Source organism: Anser anser (genome assembly GCF_964211835.1).
Source record: "Anser anser genome assembly, chromosome: Z".
NCBI lineage: Eukaryota > Metazoa > Chordata > Aves > Anseriformes > Anatidae > Anser > Anser anser.
Genome location: NC_139723.1, coordinates 97,446 through 116,083, shown reverse-complemented (window position 1 = coordinate 116,083; position 18,638 = coordinate 97,446). Strand labels below are relative to the sequence as shown.

The window sequence follows — 18,638 nt, the reverse complement described above, 5'->3', positions numbered from 1 at the left end:
GAAGAAAGAGAAAGGGAACAAAATTGGGCTTAGCTTAAGTATTTGGCCAGAGTATCTCAACACGCTTCGTAAGAGAAGATGAATACTACCCTTTTTTAGCTAAGGAAAGACTGCCGTATCTACTAAGGAAATCAGTGCTGGTCAGAAGTACCCTGGTTGCTTAGCTCCCAGACATATAGTATCTCCTCAGGAATGTATTGTTACTAATGAAATACATAGTCCAAGAACAAATGTAGGAACACTAAAGCATTACTTTCATGCAACTGTGCTACCGCATGCTGAGCTAACATACTAGCTTTTATTGGTTTTGTTTTTGTTTCCTCCTCTGCAGGCATCTAGAACTTATACTTAGCACCCTCTCAAATCCAGAAGGACAAAGCCTGAAACGCAATGAACCTGAGCTCACGAGGCCTTGTACTGCAGTTATTATGAGCACAAAGGGCACGGGGCATCTCCCCACTCAGCAGGCATCTCAGCTGCAAAAGATAAATGGTTGACACTGAAGAAACAGGCCCTCCATTCCCACCAGCTGTCTCAGTCTGCGGTTTTGCACACATACAAGAGAGCGAGGCCTAAAAGGAGAACATCTCTCATTAAATTGCACATCTCTTATTAAACTGATGCATGACAGACATATCATCCAAAATAAAGCCAACAAATGACTTGATTTTCAGAGACCATAGTGAACACACATTCTAATGTCTGATTTTAACACGTGGGAAAAGCAGTTACAGCACTACAGTGCTAAGAAATATGCTCAAAATACATGACCGTTCCATCTCGGTCAAACAGCAATTAGATAAATTCTTGCATATTCTTTCAGAAACATACTAAAGATAAATGTGTAGCACATTAGTGTGGATATGCTGCCAGTGTGATGTCTGTACTTCACATCACATCAACATGAGGACACAAAAGGACCACACTCCATGGTCCCGTTAAGTCCAACATACTAAGTCTAAAACTCAGTATCATTGTGCAGCTGATCTCAGTGAGGGTATCACTGCTTTACTAGTGCAGAGGTGAAACCAAGTCCAAATGAGATGGTATTAGAGATGAAAGATTTGTCAAAGTAGATTAAAATTCCAGGAGCAAGAGATCCTAAAGTAATCCATGTATTTGCTCTTGAGCAGTTGATGAGACAGCTTCCACTATCACAGAAAAGTGGCACATAACCATGGTCTACATGCTCTTGACCACACTTGGTCTCTGTGGCTTAATAGCTTATTTTCGGGACCCAGTATGCAATGCAGTCAGCCCAGGAAGAAGCAGAGAGCTGGGTAACAGCCTGCAGCTACTGGTTTAGACCAAGAGGTCCAGCAAGAAAAGAAGAGAAAGGCGAAAGAAGCATGCCCAGAAAAGTTTTTGTGCCAGAACTGTAGAAAGGCAGATTTTAAAATTTTAGGGGTAATTTTCAGACTGAAATCAGAGCAGGGTGGTGGTTTTGTTTGTTCTTGTTTGGGGGGGGGGGGGGGGGGGGCGCAGGGGGTGCAGTAGGTTTTTATTTGTTGTTTTTTTTTTTTATGTTTGGTGAAAGATAGCAGAAATTACAGTCCCTATCTTTAAACAGGGAAACAGAGACAGAAAAGCCAGAGAAGAAATCTTTAACAGAGCCAGTAGACAGTTCTGTTCTTATCTCACACTATCATAGTAACACAGGAATACAGGAAGTACCAGGAAGGTCAGCCCAAGCCCACAGAGCAGGCCATTTAGTAGAGATGGGAAAAGTTAGTAAGAACACTGATAAGACAAAATATAAAATTGTTTATTTATAATTAAGACACAGCCCCTTTCAGAAGCATCTGCACTCATATTTATTGCTCTAGCTTCCACACATCAATACACACACAGTAATCTCCATTGAAACTGAAGTAGGAAGTGGTGTGTTCTGGCTTCAGCTCTGCCGTAAGGTGGCAGAGCAACACCATTTCTGTCATAGGTGTAGTTGAGCTACAGCTCACAGTCTGACAGTTGCTGCAAACACGCAGCTATGAAAGTATTGTAGCTTATTATTTCATAGCACGCAGCTATGAAAGTATGAAAGACTGATCAAAAGTCTTGTTCATAATCCTCTTAACAGACTTTCAAAGAGTCAGTTCTAAACTGTTTCCGTGACAGCAGAGAGAGCTTGAAGAAAACCAAGAAGCCTAAAATGCTATCTAATCAGAAGGAAAATAACAGTGACACAATCAACGCAGCTCTTCCTACATGATTTTTGTATGGCTTTGCCATTTGTATCTTACCCATGCTGACTGCAGCGACAGTCATTTCTGAATCGTTTCTCCCCTTGACAAATCTAAGCAGGATTCATCCTAGCACGTGGATAATCCTAGCATGTGAATATGCACTGATACAGCATTGTCCAAGTTTTCTGGAATTGTTTCATTTTTAGCTAGCTTAAAATTTCCTAACTGGATTAACATGCCTACTTTCCCACTTCTTTCCCACTTCCATAACTAGCCCTCTGCCTCCAGGAAGCAAAGCAGTGGCAAGCTGCTTCTACCACTACAACCACCTGCAGTGGTATTTTCTGCCACAGGGCACTCACTGCTTAGGTATTATCAACCAGCAATGGAACTACTAGTTCTCCCTTTTAGCGAAACTTACTGCGCATGCTCTGCGGCAGTACATACCACACAGGAGGATTAAAGAGGGGAAGTACGAAACCCTTCTAATGAAGCCAAGGAGACACATTCCCTGTCTCTGCAGTAGTAGATGTAGCTATGAGTACAAAGAAGGAACTTAGAAGTCTGTCTTGCAAGATATTAAGCGTTTTAAGTGTTTTGGATATGTAAACACAACAACTGAGGTTTTTGCAAAAAGAATTGTGGAGAGACGAGGCAAGAACAACCAGCAGCAAGAACTGGTATCTGGGATGAAGTCCAGGTCCCCGCTTTTAAAACAGGCGGAGCTGAGACTTCAGGTCTGTTACACGCTGGGTAAGTGTCTTAATGAATTCACGACAAACAGTGGTCTTTCTTTGGAAAGAGGAGCTTAGGAAACACTAGAAGAAGCATTCGAGTACGCTGAGGCCGCTGAACAGCCAGTAAATGCAGAGAGCTTCCATCAAATACTCTGGGTGCAATATGAAAGAGCTAAATAATGCAGCTACTAAAATGTTTTGTACACCAGAAGTGTGATCGTGCATGCTGTGAAGAGATGACATGGATGTACGGCCATTCATTCCCTCTCAACCGCGCTTTGGAGGGGGTGAATTTCAGCTGTCTCAGCAAGATTTGGCAGATGACAGAGTTTGAGGGTTTAAATTACTGCCATCATATCTGCAATGACAGGCCAGAACAAGCTCCAGGCAGCACATGGCAACAAAATGATCATAGGAGATTCTTAATAGCTAAAGAAAATTAATTTTAAACGAGTTCCAGTGCTGATATGAGACCTTAGTATGATGAAAATTGAACCACATCACTGGTCAATTCTGTTAAAGCACTACAGTCAGAAACTGAAGGCCTTTAATGAACATCACAACGCTACAAAAAAACACATTACGTTCAAAGAGGCATTTGCCTTTAATCAGCATATGCGTGATATTCCACACAATCAGCAATAGTCGAAGCAGCGAAATTCTTTCTACGCAGAACAACTGAAATATAGGCCACCTAAGGTTTCATGTCAACTCTTTCTTCAACTTACAAGATTTCTGGAATAATGCTATGTTGGCAGTTCGTATTTATTACAAGCTCAAAACGATGTGAATTCAACCAATACAGAAGCAGTTTTCAATTAGAATACGCGACTTTTATTCTTAAGTTGATCTTAAGGAAATAAAAACTAGAAGAGGAGACAGAACAAAAACACCCACGAATTCTGTACGTGCTTGACTTACACTACATTGCCACAGGGGTCTGCCACACATTTGTGAGCAGCACCATGCTGATCATGCAAGATCTCTGGCCAGTTCCACAAAAAAAACTAGACAGCCACTACTAACTCCCTACAGATAAACAGCTGAAGAACACTGAGTGGCAGTGTTTCTTTCACAACTTTGTACACAGTGCAACCCTTTTTGTGTAGAAAAGTGCTATGTCAAGCCCCTAGAACACTGCAGCTCACAAATACTGCAGAATACTGTAGTTTTGTGCCACTACGTGCTAGGTTATATTGAATTACAGTACATCACTTGCTGCACTGTTCCTTGCCCTAATGCAATATGCATAGGGTTAGATCACTAATTCATGGGTCATGAACTTTCTGCCTTCTTCAGCACAGAGGTCAGAGGTAAACTATAGCTTTTGTTATTTTCTCATTCAACAAAATGTGTGTATCTATGTATCACTCAAACTGTGTGTACACACGTGGGAACGGATGGATGAAAGGAAATGGGATAGGCTAGATAAACCTGTAACCTAAGTATAGCAAATTTCAGTGAGGCACATCTTAAGCTGCAGAGTAAGCAAAAAAAAAAAAAAATTTTCCTGACACTGAGATCGTATGGAGTTGAAAACAGCAGGAGATGTACCAGGGCTGTGGGCTAAACATCAGAAGACAGCCAACGGAAGCACTACCATTGACATTCAAGTAGATATTACAAATAGACAACCCCATCAGGATAGCCGATTTTGCATGCTTTTCTCCACCAAAACAAACAGAGCCATTTTCTTCCCACACTGTTTTGACTATTTTAGAGTTCTTCCACGCACCTAATACATTCTTTGGAGTCCTGAACTGTTGCCATGTGCAAGAAAGCAAACCAAAAGGTTTCTGTAGTTTCAGCCCCCATCTCACCTTGCCAGAAGGATTCCAGATTTAAGACCATGAAGAGTTAATAATTCAACTGGTGTCCAGCATTTTCATTGTTACAGGCAGTAAAGAATCATGCAAGAAACTACTGGTTATGACTTGAGGAAAACGGACTCACAATCAGTAAGATTGTGAAGTAGGTATGTTTATTCAGCGCTGGGCAGCACGGGGGGTAGTCCCACCAAAGTCGTGCGCGCCTGACGCGACAACTTGCCTTGGTTATATGCAGCAAAGAGTTACATACGCATGAAGTTTCACAATACGCCTATACATATTCCTAACCTGTCCCCGCTTCATATTAAAATTAGTTCCAAGGAGTCATTTCCATAAGCTCCTCCCATCTGCGCTTGCGCAGTGTATTCTGGTGGTGGTCGTCGGGGGTCATGGGGATGAAGATTGATGACTCTTCCTCGTCACCGCTAGTTGACCTCTTGTCTTTGCACAGACTCAGTGGCTCCTTGGCTCTTGTCCATCTGCAGGACCAGTTTCTCCCAGTTTCTTAAGACAGGCTCACTCTCTTATTAGGAGACTGACCTTGGTAAGGGGCCCAAGGCTTCTTGCTTTAGGTAATTTGCACAACGCACCATAGTTAGCAAAGACACTAAGTAGCATCCTAGTTTAATGCCGTCAGCGCTCTCTCTCTACTTGATAAGATTCTCCTAACTCCCTCTCTCAGTTACTTAACAGATGTGTTCACTGTGAGTCATTTCTAAACCCAAGATAAATCAGTGTGTTTGACACTGCTGTGCCACAAAGCCTATCCTATGGACTGGATGTAACACTGAGAACAAGAAGCTTCCACTTACATTCCAGTTTTCGGTGCTTTCACAGACCTTCACTTGTGAGCTGTGTTTAGCCTAGATTCTTCTACTTCCTAGAAAAAAATAAGCTTGAAATGCACAAAGCAACTGTTTAAACTTCACAAATGTGGAAAAACCTTGAGAACAGGATCTAGAAACACTTCAGCTTAAAGACTTCTTAAAATTGAGATTTTTTTTTTTTTAGTTACCCTCTGTCGTTCCTCACATACTCATGTTGAAATATCCAGTTTCCTGTACAAAACCCTATTATTAAAGGATACAATTAAATACAGCCAGAATTTCATCTCTCAGAATTAACTTTGCACAAGTGGCCACTGCAAAGGTTAGAACAGCACAAATGGCTAAATTAACTTAGAATCAGAGAGAAGAAAAAAACAAATTCAGAAACACTGTAACATCACTCTTACGTTGCACGTCATTTTACACACATTGACCATTTGATCACCCAGAAGTGTCAATATCCCAAACTCTTGACTTCTTATCAGAACAATCAAGCCCACAGAAAGCTCCATTTTGTCACAGCTGGAATACTTTGTGTACACAAACTCCCAGCAAGCACTGCAGTCTTCACTAACATGAAGTTCTCTACAGTAGCTTATGATTCCTCGAGTCACGGAAGATACTTGTAGACTCACTGTTTGCTAGGCAAAGTCATCTGCTGCACTGTGGCTTTAATCAGCCGTCAGCCTCAAACAGCATTTGAGCTGCGCTGTTTGCCTGCTTGGTCATTTTTCCTCCCCCCTCTGTTGGGAAAATTACCTTTAATCAGAACAATCCTCTTCCCCAGAAAGATGTTTTGTGTGCGCATGTGCATGCACACAAAACCTTGGAAAGGGTTGGCTTTGCCGTGTAAAGTATCCGTGATGCAGAATCTGTGTCAAACCTCTCAGAAGACCCTACTCCCTCTTTTGGTTCACGATCCTGCAGTTGATATCAGTGGCAGCAAAATCAGGCCTGGCCAAGTTCCACCCTGAAGGCAGGCAGCAGACCTGGAGTTTACTGTAGAAACAGTTTTGTAACAACAGGGGGCTTGGAGCGACGTCGCAAAAACATCAGCAACTTGGAGCCAGACATCCGAATTTCTCATCTCTGCAGAGCACGACGTTCACAGCCATGCCAGCTGTTAAGAGTGTAAGCATTACCAGGTAACAAGAGATGAACAGGTATATGAAACAAAAAATTAAATACCTGTCTCAAGGTATCCAACATCAGGGAATTCTGTTATGCCAGGGAAGTCAGACAACAGTCTAATACAGCATTACTACTGCAGTGGCTGATTTAACCGGGCTGATTTTAACACACATTTTCAAAACGGCACACAGTAATTGCCGTTGACATGCACTCAGTCTATTTATCACTGCTTACCTGACAGTTTGCAGTGCAACAACAGTCCACTGTATGATCCCTGTTTTAAAACCTCCTCCTTTGGCATGCTGTCTCAATTCGAATGAATTGCCAGTCCACAAACTCACTGAAGCAGCAGCCTCTGCTATATCATTATTGGTGTATCAGCACTTTCACTCAGCTTCTGCTTAGATGTATACTTCAATTGCTCTAAAAATTAATCCTAGAATACAGCTTCTACAGAGCTGTAGGAAAAAATAAAACTAAAATGATACACACAAGCAAGGTGTGCATGTGCAGTTAGTTACAAGCTCCCAGGTTGTTTTCATTAACTGGCAGCAGGAAAGTGCCTTTCGTGGATTGCAGCTGAACTTGCTATTCTTCTCTCACCTTTCCATTTACTGCTACCTGCTTAAGCATGTAGCAAGTGTTTTTAAAATTCTGATAGCCTCCGTGCAGGTTTATTTACTAGTCATCAAACATTCAAACCCAACGGTAAATAAACTAGGGCCTACATATCTTACTGCAGTCAAAAAAAGTAGTTCTTATTACTTGCAGCTTTTAATATTTCCAGGCTCTATTGATACTTTGTTATTCAAAATTCAATTGTTTTGGAGCAGAACTTATCAACAATATGCGCCACTGTCTCTATATGCAATAGCTAATAATATATCATAAAAATACAATGATATGGGTCTAAACTGCATACTACATTTAATATACCTATAATGATAAACCTCAGTTCTGTAAAGCGGTGAAAATCCTCTCATACACCTTGCGCTGCAAACATTTAAGACTTTGCTAGAGATCAACACTGAAAAGCCGTTCCTATATGGATACGCATGCTTAGAGTTCGGACAAAAATAAGGAAGTCATGAATTTTAGAGGATGAGTTTTATGTGGAAATACTTAAGTTTGGGCTACTATTTTAGTCACTAATGACATGGAAGTTGTTTAATTGAAATAAAGTTAGAGCTTTCTGCCAAAATCACAATACGGCAGGTATTGTCCATACAGCGCTAAATTTCAATTTATTTGAAAAAAATACTGACGGTATAGATGACTTATTGCAGTACTTTTAAAAACCTTGTAAGGGCAGACATGCATCACTTACAGTCTTCTGAAGCAAGACTCTTTCCTAAAGAAGTTAACTGCCAGGTAAGAGAGATCTGGGATCTGTTTCTTACAGTTTCCAACAACTAATCTTCACAGTCATTCTTTTATTCTAACAGAAAAAAAGGTGAAAGAACAGGGATGTCAGAAAATCTACTGTGATAATCTTACAGTGCGAGTTCATAACGACAATTATTGTGTTGCTTCCTTAGAACACTGACCATTGCTCTTCTGGTATGCTTATTAATGCACGCTGATACTGATACAGCGGTTAAATCTAAGCAGAGTGTACCAATTAACACCACACGTACGCAAGTTACTTTAGCTCCAAGCAATCCCAGCCAGTGCCCAGAAGTCTGTTGATCAAAACCGACCGTACAATCCAAATTTCAACTACAGCCTTTTAAAGTTTTCTCTTCCAACAGATACCTTATTTTGGCAGAACAGAATTAAAAAGCCCAAGAAAAATCATCCAACAGCAATTTTAGTAATGAACTACGATTGAGCAAAATCAGTGTTCGAAATAACTTAGTACGAGTATTTACTTTCAAAAGAAATCTCATATTGTCCACCCTAAAAGAACAACAGTAGAAATACTGTAAGAGCTGATTCATCATCCAGCTTCCATTTTAACTTGCATTTTCCACTTCTCCTTTGGACAAGTGAAGATATTACCGCGAGCTATACAAGTTGTATTAATCCAGTTGTATAAAATAACACACTTTCTAACCACTTCCCGATTTTTTCTTTTAAGCTCCCGTGCTTCTTACTTTCAAAAGGTGGCAGGGCAGAAGGCTTTACAGGAGTCTTGGGAAGTAATTTCTGCAATAAAGGTAAAAGGCTTCTTTCCCTTCCTTCGCTTTACATCAACATACTGGAGATACCAGGTGACAATCTGTGCTTCCCTCACACTTCAGTCCTCCTGCCCCCAGTAAACTAACAGTTAAACAAACCCATTAACATTTTAACAGCTATTAATTGTGTATGCTTCAAAGGCCTTCTTTAGAAGATTCCTGGCAGACACGTGCTTAAGAGTGTTTAATTCTACATCGCACCATCAAGTCAGCAGCCCAGAAGTTTCAAGTAATGCCGTGCCCAGGCCGACTTTGTGTTTTCTCCTCAGACCAGAGGGTGCTCTTTCATACAACACAGACTAGCGGTTTTGACACAAGCCGGGTATCCAACAGTTCACACGAGTTACCATAGGCATTGTATAAGCAGCCTTCTAGTCAAGCAACTAGGTTTTGAAAACGTTTGTTTCCTCCCTTATTGCCAAAAATGGTCCCTGATAGAACAGCAAAACAGAAGCTCTGAATAAAAACAGAGCAGAGAAAAACTGGCCATATATATGTTGTTCTTTATATGCACGCGCATGAATATTGAGATGAGACACGCACACATTTCACATTTTGGAAATTTCTTATATTACTATACTATGCGCGCAAATTAGTATTAGTTTCTGCATTGTAATTAACGCAGGTGAGTAATACTTCAAAGAAACAAGACAACTCAAATCTGCTCTGGATATATCTGTTCCAAATCAAGTTCTGCCAAAGACTATTTTCTGCCAAAGACTATTTCCAAGGAGTGTAAATAGAAGAGCAATAATCCAGAAGGCTGGACAACAGAAACTATATGTACTGCATGTCACATAAAACCTAACAATTAAGAAATAGCGCACTTCTTTCTGGAAGAAAGAAGTCAAAGAGTCATTTCTCAGTACACAACTTTTCACGTTAAAAAAAATCTGTTTTACCTTACAGATGGCTGACTGTGCACAAGAAATCCCATCAGTGTTTTTCTGGTGAACTACATCTCCACGGCCAGTCAAGCTAAGGACGCTGAAGCACTGAACTGATAAAGGACTACATAAAGGAAGTCATTTGCAGTCTATCTATTAGGACAGTTGAGAAGCTCTACAAAACCCAAAATCCATTAAATAAATTTGAATGCCAGCTAACACAATATATATTCCAACAGAAAAAAAATGCTGTCATCTCAAAAGAGCTATGCTTGCCAAAAGGCCTGCATTTGAGAACAAATGCTTTAATTACATGCAGTGAAGTAGAGGAAGCAAACAGCCATTCTGGAAGCAACTGTTTACAAGCCAGCATGGAGAGGCATGTCCATTACGTGGAGAAGATAAAAGAGGCAGATCGGCAAGGAGTTCACCGTGGGTCAGTTCAACCAAGCTGCTATTCAGAAGAACATCTCAGCCTTTCTCTGTTCTCTCCTTGTGGAGAGACAACACTCATTTGTGCTTCTGCCTTACCTGAAAGCCTGTGTCCATCCCTATGGAACCTTATGAAACTGCTGAAGAAGACGGCAAGCAAAAGCTTCTAAAAGTGATTGAGAAGAGGCAGCAGCAAACAACCTTGAAGATCAAGGAATGAAAGGAATGGGAAGCAAACTGTGCAGAAAGACTAACAACAGATACTTTCGGCTGAAAGCAGTGGCAGCCCATTCTTTCACCAGGACTCGAGGCCCAGGTGGGCTTCTTGTTCCATATCAGAGCCCCAGGCAGTTAATTATGTGCAATGCCTGTGTCTTTTTACAAAAACAGATGCTAAGTACCTCTTCTAAACTCTCCCACCTGGGTTTCTAAGGCAATCTGTCCTAACATAGGAGCCATCCAATGCTTTCATTGGTGGGAAGAAGAATTAAGAGATAGATGTCCTGAAAGAGATTTCATGCTTTAAATCTTATAATCGAGATGCAAGTCATCATCCTCACTTATGTTTTAACAGGTCTCGGAGCAAAACATTCAAATACAAAAACATTCATGGGTGGTAACACCGCCTCAGGAGTTACAAAGGCTACTACTTTAAGTATACAGTGAGTGACACTGCATTGACACTGGCTTTCCACCTTGCATGGCTATTCTAGGTGTTTTGGGTTTTTCTGCTCTCCCCACCACAGGTGACTGACAGAGATGGCCTTTTCAGGCAAGCTATCTTACCATGACATCCAGCTTCATATCCAGTTTACTCCAAGAGATGGAAGACATAAAAAGGTTAATTACTAAACCTGCATGCCAAGCACCTGTGAAGCCCGTTCAGCCTGGAGAAGAGGAGGCTGAGGGGGGACCTCATGGCAGTCTACAACTTCCTCGCGAGGGGGAGTGGAGAGGCAGATGAGCTATTCTCCGTAATCACCAGTGACAGAACCCGCGGGAACCGTGTTAAGCTGAGGCAGGGGAAGTTTAGGCTGGACATCAGGAAGAGGTTCTTCACTGAGAGGTTGGTCGCACACTGGAACAAGCTCCCCAGTGAAGTAGTCACTGCACCAAGCCTGTCTGAATTTAAGAAGCGATGGGACTGTGCACTTAGTCACGTGGTCTATACTTTTGGGTAGACCTGTGCGGTGCCAGGAGTTGGACTCGATGATCCTTATGGGCCCCTTCCAACTCGGGATATTCTATGATTCTATGAGTCTAAGATACCAATAGTCAACAGATAACCACAGCCTCCAAAGAGAAAGGTGGTTTTCTAAACTGCCAAGTGTTGAAAGAGTAGAGGTTAAGTATCCTTACATTTGAAGCAATCCTTTTCTTCTGTTACATATTCAACAGAATAGATTCCTAAGTAGCATGGATCAGAAATAATCAATTAATTGGCTTCATAGTTCCCAGCATTAACAAATCAACATTAAAAGTATCACGTGTAATGGTGATAAAGAACAAAACTTCTAAGTGAATTGCTTCACAGAAATAATTTTCAGACTATGGTGCATGTCTTATTGCAAACTTCAGTCACATGCCAACACGGGAAGAGGGACATCATTGGATTGTAGGTACCTCTGAAAAAAAGCCTGCAGTGCAGGAATGCTTAAGCATACTTTCAGATCTAGTAAGATGCTTGCGGAGGTAACTAAAAATGCAACATATCTAATGTATTTGTTAAAGTATACCATCTTCAGTCACAGAAGCCATAATTTATTTTCAGCCACAGTCAGGTCTCTCACACGAGGTGTGGTCCTAGACCATTTAGGCTTTCCATCTCTAGCTTTATATATATATATACACAGGTCATTTTAAAAAGGAATTACAGCTTAACTACTTACTACAGAATACCTAAGCTTCAACAAGGAAGCCATTGTCTTTTCAAAACGATATACACCTGCATGAAAGGTGTTCTCTTTAAAGTAAGTTTCCACAAGAATGGCAAAATAAGTTCTTTACATACTTAATTCAAGTCGGACAAAAAACTACCAAGGGCAAGTATAATGTATTATACTGTGTAATTAAGTCATTATTTGCCTTTCCAAGCAGATTCAAGAACGTATTCACATACAGTATAAACTGATTTTAATGAACAAACACTGGACAAGGGTGCTGGTCAGTGCATCAGTAAGAGCAACATCACAGTGTTCGCAGATAGAATTCTGTGCAACCAGAGTTTCAAGGAATCTTTATGTATTGCCTTAAACTGGGACTCAGGCTTTTCTTACAACTTGTTGTTTGTCTGAGTTTTACCTACCAAAACAAATTACACAGAAAAAAACAGTTTAAATTATTAGGTTTAAATCTGAAGAAATCTAAGGAATAGATGAAAAAACTGTTAACATGTTTCAAATTTTGAAGCAAGATGCCTCTTGCTCTGCTTGTCCAGTGAAACAAAAGGGTTTTATTGGGGCAGAGATGAGAGCGTGCTTATGCATTGGTCTATCCATGCATCAAATTTCATAGCTCAGAGTTTTTAAAAAGCTATTAATTCGTGAAGTATTTGTAACATTACTTAGAACTTAAGAACGGGTGTCTCTCTTAATGAAAGCCTACATTTCATCCAACTACAGTTACCAGTAATGTAAGTATCAACTAGGCATAATAAATTTTTTTTAAATACATTTAGCTTTTGAAGTCAGAAATGTAACTATCAAGTGCTGGCTCTGTATTCCCAACAAAAATCATTAAAAAAGAGGATGGTCAATGACTATTCTCCCCCCTCATGGTAATGTTCCCTTTTATCTTTTCAACGATAGGATCAGTTCTGCTTTTGGAAAAGCAAATCGCTCATGCTGACAAACGCAAATAGAACGGGGCCAATTTTGAGCACAGAACTGAATCACTGAGTGCGTTCTGAAAACCAGGCAGGACAAAAGGCTTTTCCATAATGAAGAAGGGAGATTTTTTTTTCCTTTTAAAAGCAAAGTAGTCACCATTATGACCCTACTTTGAGAAGTGAAGCATCGGCAGAAGTAAAGACAAGTTATAGAAGTCCTCCAGTAGTTTTTCCAGGAGATCCACCAGCATTTGTACACTTCTGAAACTCAGAATCCTTTGCAGTTTTAGGATTTCAAATAAATAGGTCAATAAACTAGCAATTACTATGACAATATTTACCTTCCTCAATGTGGTGTAAAAATTAAAAGAAAAAAAATAAGTATGTTAAGGCAGATTTCAATCAAAATGTGCCAAATTGCACAGTTATGTTGGTCAGTGGTCTAAAACATTCTCTCCCCAGGTCAATGAATTAAAGTTATTTAAATGCTTGTCTAACGCCAATTCAGACCGGCACTTGACCGTTTTATTTTCTGTGTCTTCTGGAAGATAGACAACTAACATTACATATACCATACCATATATTTTGCACTCCAATTTAAGATGAAATTATGCTTTTACAAAAGGCGAGATGACTATGTTACAGGCTTTGTGTAGTTAGACCACCATATGCATAGATGCCCTAGTGCTCAATTCTCTTCTTCAGTATCTCATAGTACTGGAGGCTCTGAAGTATGGGAGGAACTTGTAACACAGACTAACCACAAAGTATCAGATATTTCTTGCCATTTGTGATCTTGCAATAAAGATAAGTCAGATCAGGATCACAAGAACTGTATTGAATCCATAGCGTATATTCCTTAACTTAAGTGGGGAAAAAGGAAAAATAAAATGTAAAAGCCAAGGTACGAAGAACTACAGGGAAAAGAACATTAAAATAACTTCTAATGTAGAATTTAACTTGTTCATCTACTCATCTCAAGATACTGTATTAAAATGGTATTAAGTTAGTGTATTAAGTAAGCTAGTAAGTTGAAGAACAAGCAGAGAAGGCCTTTTTGATTGTTTGCTGCTCAAAGAGAAACGTGAAAATTCAGGAATAGAACCAGCCTTGTAGCTAACTACATATACAACTGCTTCATAGTTGCTTGGTAAAACCTTTGAATGCCAAGGTCACACCCATTGGCTCACCTCAAGACAGCCACTCACCTAAAACAAGGCTAATTTCACCCTAGCTCCCTTCCAAGCATTTAAAATTATGTATTTAAAATTATGTATTTGTAGAAACTTCTATTACTGCTGACAAAAAAGTTTAAGATTTTTCCAGCCACAAAGTTCATAGTCTCCATGGCAATTGGAAACTCCCTCCTTCTCAGAGAACTTCCTTCTTAATCCTTTAAGGATGAGGAGAAAGGAAGTGGGGAAAATGGAAGTGCTGTTTTAGAGTCTCTCTGATTTTTAGCCATATTCTCATGTAAAAATGGAAGCTGCAAGATGACTTGAAACCAGCATTTGCTCAGATTTATTAAAAAGAGCATGACATCTTTGGTTCAGTAGACCATAACAATTTGTATTTGAAAGGCGGCTCTTTTTAAGAAAATACTCACTGGCCTTATGTTGCTGTACAGGCATACTGGGTGTTATTACCGGCAGGCCTTCCTTAACATAGGATGACCAGATGCCGTTCCAATATAAGACTATTTCTCATGTTATTTTGGCACGATCCTTTGTACAAAGAATGTCACTTGTGTTCAGCGCATTTCTGAACTGCATCTAAGTCCAAAACTAGAAGGGGACACCTCTTCAGCTATGGCCGCCATTATCAAAGATTACCGTCTTTAAAGAGTATATTTGAGATTTTAAATTTATTCATCTTTTTTTCTTTTTTTTTGACAAGAGCCACATCATAAGAGAATTCAGGAAAAATGTAGTCAAAAGTAAACATACAAGGATATTCACTTAGTCCTCTAGATCCCTCACTTTTTTCAGTCTTTTCTGCTATCAGCCTTAATTCTGTCGGTCAAGTCCTGGTCAAGATTCAGAATTATTCTCTGAAAATCCAGAAAGCCCTCATTCCCATTAAAAATTGCCTGCAAATGTGTAATTCAGGCTTACAACATATCTAGCTGAAACCCATAATTTCTCACAAATTCAGATTACTTTGTTGCTATACCATGTGTATATTACAAGCATGTATCACAGCTGTGTCTCTGAATGTGCTATTGTAAGGTTAACACTGGCAAGTTTGGCCAAAATTCTCACTGAGATTGTGCCATGCCAATCTCTTTTGAAGACGGCCTAGACCACTTTCCCTCAGGTTGTCAGCATAACAGATAAGCAATATTGCAGAACAAGATAAATTGTTCTTTTTTCTTTCTTTAAAGAGAAAAATCAAAAAGACTATCAACTGTCTTTATGAATCGCCCAAGAATAAAACAAATGGAACTATGCCAGTAAAGTTCTGAATAATTACAATGCATTCAAATTGGAGGAGTTAAACCACAGATAAGACGCTAAGAGACTTCGTCTTACAGCACCAACATCAAAGTTTCCTGCGCTGAGGTGGAAAGTCCATGCCTGTTTACTTGCCTGCTTCCAGCAGTCATGTTCCCAAAAGAAACAATTATTGTTGTATTAAACCACCGTAGTCGAACAAACCATTCTGACCCTGTATTACTGTGTACCTTTTTGATGTTCCAAAAAGGATACACAAGTAACATCAGAAACCTGGATTCCAGTATACACTAGTGATCAGAGCTATAGCCATAAACCCAGACATACTAGGACTACTAATACAGAGAACGAAGCAAGATCTACAAATGAAAGAAGAAAGATGGCATCTGACTAAAGCATTAGAAAACGCTTTAGATGACATGCCTGGAATAGAAGAACTCTGGTGGAACTAAACAAGTGCTATTAAGAACAGTATAGTATAAAATGGAAAAGTAAAACTTGACAAGGACAGAGAAACAAAAATAAGATGCACACTTACTTATTCAAGTGTTTCCAAGCTGCAGGGAGGCCAGACGTTTCTTCATTCAGCACGTATTTCTTTGTTCCCATGCAGTAGTTTTCCATGTATTCTGCCCAATGTAGTTGTTGAACATCAAAATTAAAAGCCGGCATAAAATAAAAGCTTTCATTATTAACTGCCAAGAAAGTAAGTCATTTCTGATAAAGATGTAAAGAAAGTAACTACCTTTCTATCAGATCAATTTCATTGCAATGACAATTATTTTTTGTCCTTAATCATAAGAATGATTCACATTTAGATCCATCTGTGACCTCGTACAATCAATCTCCTGCAAGTTTCAACCATTCCATGCCTTATTTTGTCCTCTTCAGTAATATTCTTCCCTCAGCTTCCAAGTGCACTAGTTTCACATTTCATCTGTCTGTAAAGAACTCTACTCTAGAAGTAACAATTTTGTGTTGTTTCCTTTCCAGCCAGGAAATAATTCTCACATGCTATAGAATAAGCACACTGCTCTGTACCGAGTTCACTGACAGAGATGCGGTTCGTTTAACTGTGCTTATAGTTGTACCACTATGTTTTAAAAAGAGTCATAAGGATATCTACTGCAGAAGTTACTACAGTACATTCACAACTTCACTTTCTCACTGATGTCCATTACTTCATCCCAAACGATACTACAGCAGCCAGTTAAGTCCCGATGAGGACAATAAAACCTCTAGCTCACAGCTTCTGAACAAAATATTTAAACGTTGCTCTGTAAGAACCTGCCTAATACGACCATTCTATGAAATCGCAAGCTAATACAACAGCTTGTTTACTGGTTCTGCAAGTTTCACTCCTCTGTTGTTCCCAATCCCTCCTAGCTTGCATGTTCCCACTAAACGTCTTGCAGTGCTCACAGTGATCAGCTTTGACACGTTAAAAGAGCAGAAAAAAATAATCCATTGAGCAGAAATGGGAAATCTGATGCTTAACTACTAAAAATACTGTATTTAATGACATTTGAACAAGCCGATAGTGAAATTTCACCAAACAGGGCAAGTCAGAAATCGATTACAGCTCGTGCTATGAAATGTAGTTAGTAACAATGAATACACAGTTCCACTGTGCTTCAGAAAATAACATACCTAATTCTGGAAAAACTATCAAAATCTGGGAGGGGAGGGGATGGAACAGGAGGAAGAGTGAGGTATTTCTTATGAGACATTTCGTTCACTCTTACTCAGGTCCTCTGTTCAACAACAGTTTTTGTTCTTCCTCAACCACCTTCAGGACTTTCGTCATCCTGCTTCTAGGTAAACTTCCCCACTGCATGGGGCAGTTTTAGTTCACAGTGAGTGAGAGAATTTGAGGACATGTAGCTGTATTGCCAAAGCGTGAAAAGCACACACAGAAGTTGTCACTAGTTTGAAACACAAAGAGCAAACAAGAAAGCCCCTCAAAACCTACCTCCTGTTCCTCAGAAAAAGGAGACAGTGGTCAAGAAATAAAGCCTTGTTTTACTCATGATGCAGGTAAAACCAGTAACAGCTTGGCTACTTGGCTGACATATAGGGCAACACCTGATCATGTGCGATCAAGCCACCCTAACAACCATCTTTTGTATACAGCCTCCTTCAAGGGGTCCTGTCTTTCTTCATCTCCGATCAGATCACTGATCCGGCTTACAACACAGCCCTGTACAGACACCTCGGTACATTCAAATGGCTGTGGCAGGACTATCCAGAACTGAGTTAGTACCACACTTAGTTCTGCGTTGCGGTAAGCAGCATTACTGACTCGTGTCATCTTAGAACAGTAAGTTTGTATTTCACTTTCAGTCTCCATATCACACAGCTACTTACCTTTTTGTCTTCAGGGGTTAGCTGATTCATTAGCATAGTCATATTTTCGGTATTCCAGACCCAAGAATTGCTCGTAAAATATTCTAATAACATCATGGCCTTATGAAGACATGATATTGTTTTCAACATCCTACAGGCCAAGGAATAGAATGAACAGGTTACAGTGGTAAGTATTAGTTCAAACAAGTAAAACAATAAGTTTTATAACCCCACACCTCTACTTCAACATAACCCATCCTACTCTGTACCCAAACCATGAAAAAAGTTATTCAGATACAGAACTATCCTATCAGTCTAAAGCGAGACGTTACTGGACTTTAGCTGTCCAATCCTGATATGAAAGCAGAGCTTACCGGACAGCTTTTTTTTTTTTAAATTCTACTTCCCCATGGAACAGTAAGTTTCCTCTCTGAAAAGAGCGGCCAACAGAAGACAGCATTTTACCATCCTTTCTTTGTAATTTAGGACAGTGATACTTAATGCTTTTCACTTCAGCATAACTGAAGCATCTAGCTGTACCGAACAATTTAACTTGATGAACTTGTTTAAAATAGAGTTACACAGTGCAGAACACAGCAAGGGAGTAAGTTTCCCTAACCTTCTGGCACACTGTGCAAGGCCACATCTCTAAGAAAAGAAAACCCATTTATTACGGTCGGTAAGAGACCAAGGCTTAGAAGCACCAGAAATACAGCTTTGCCCCATTGTCCCTACTGTTACTGCAGCAAAGAGCAGGACCTATTCAGTGGGGCAGGTAAACCATAGATCCTGCTAGTTGGGTG

At 39.9% G+C, this 18,638-nt stretch overlaps 1 protein-coding gene across 7 annotated transcripts in view; it reads right to left on the bottom strand.

The window, feature by feature from the left end:
• Positions 1-18,638, bottom strand: part of LOC310889669 (adenylate cyclase type 10-like) — a 69,206-nt gene that overhangs the window by 22,254 nt on the left and 28,314 nt on the right. For 6 of the 7 annotated variants that reach the window (XM_083817485.1, XM_083817486.1, XM_083817487.1 and 3 more), the window contains 2 exons: positions 17,857-17,986; positions 16,028-16,118 (listed from right to left, as the gene is read on the bottom strand). The gene's annotated coding sequence lies outside the window, so the exon portion shown is untranslated. Of the gene's footprint in view, positions 1-10,308; positions 11,481-16,027; positions 16,119-17,856; positions 17,987-18,638 lie in introns of those variants that run through there. The other variant, XM_083817491.1, reaches the window with a different exon arrangement.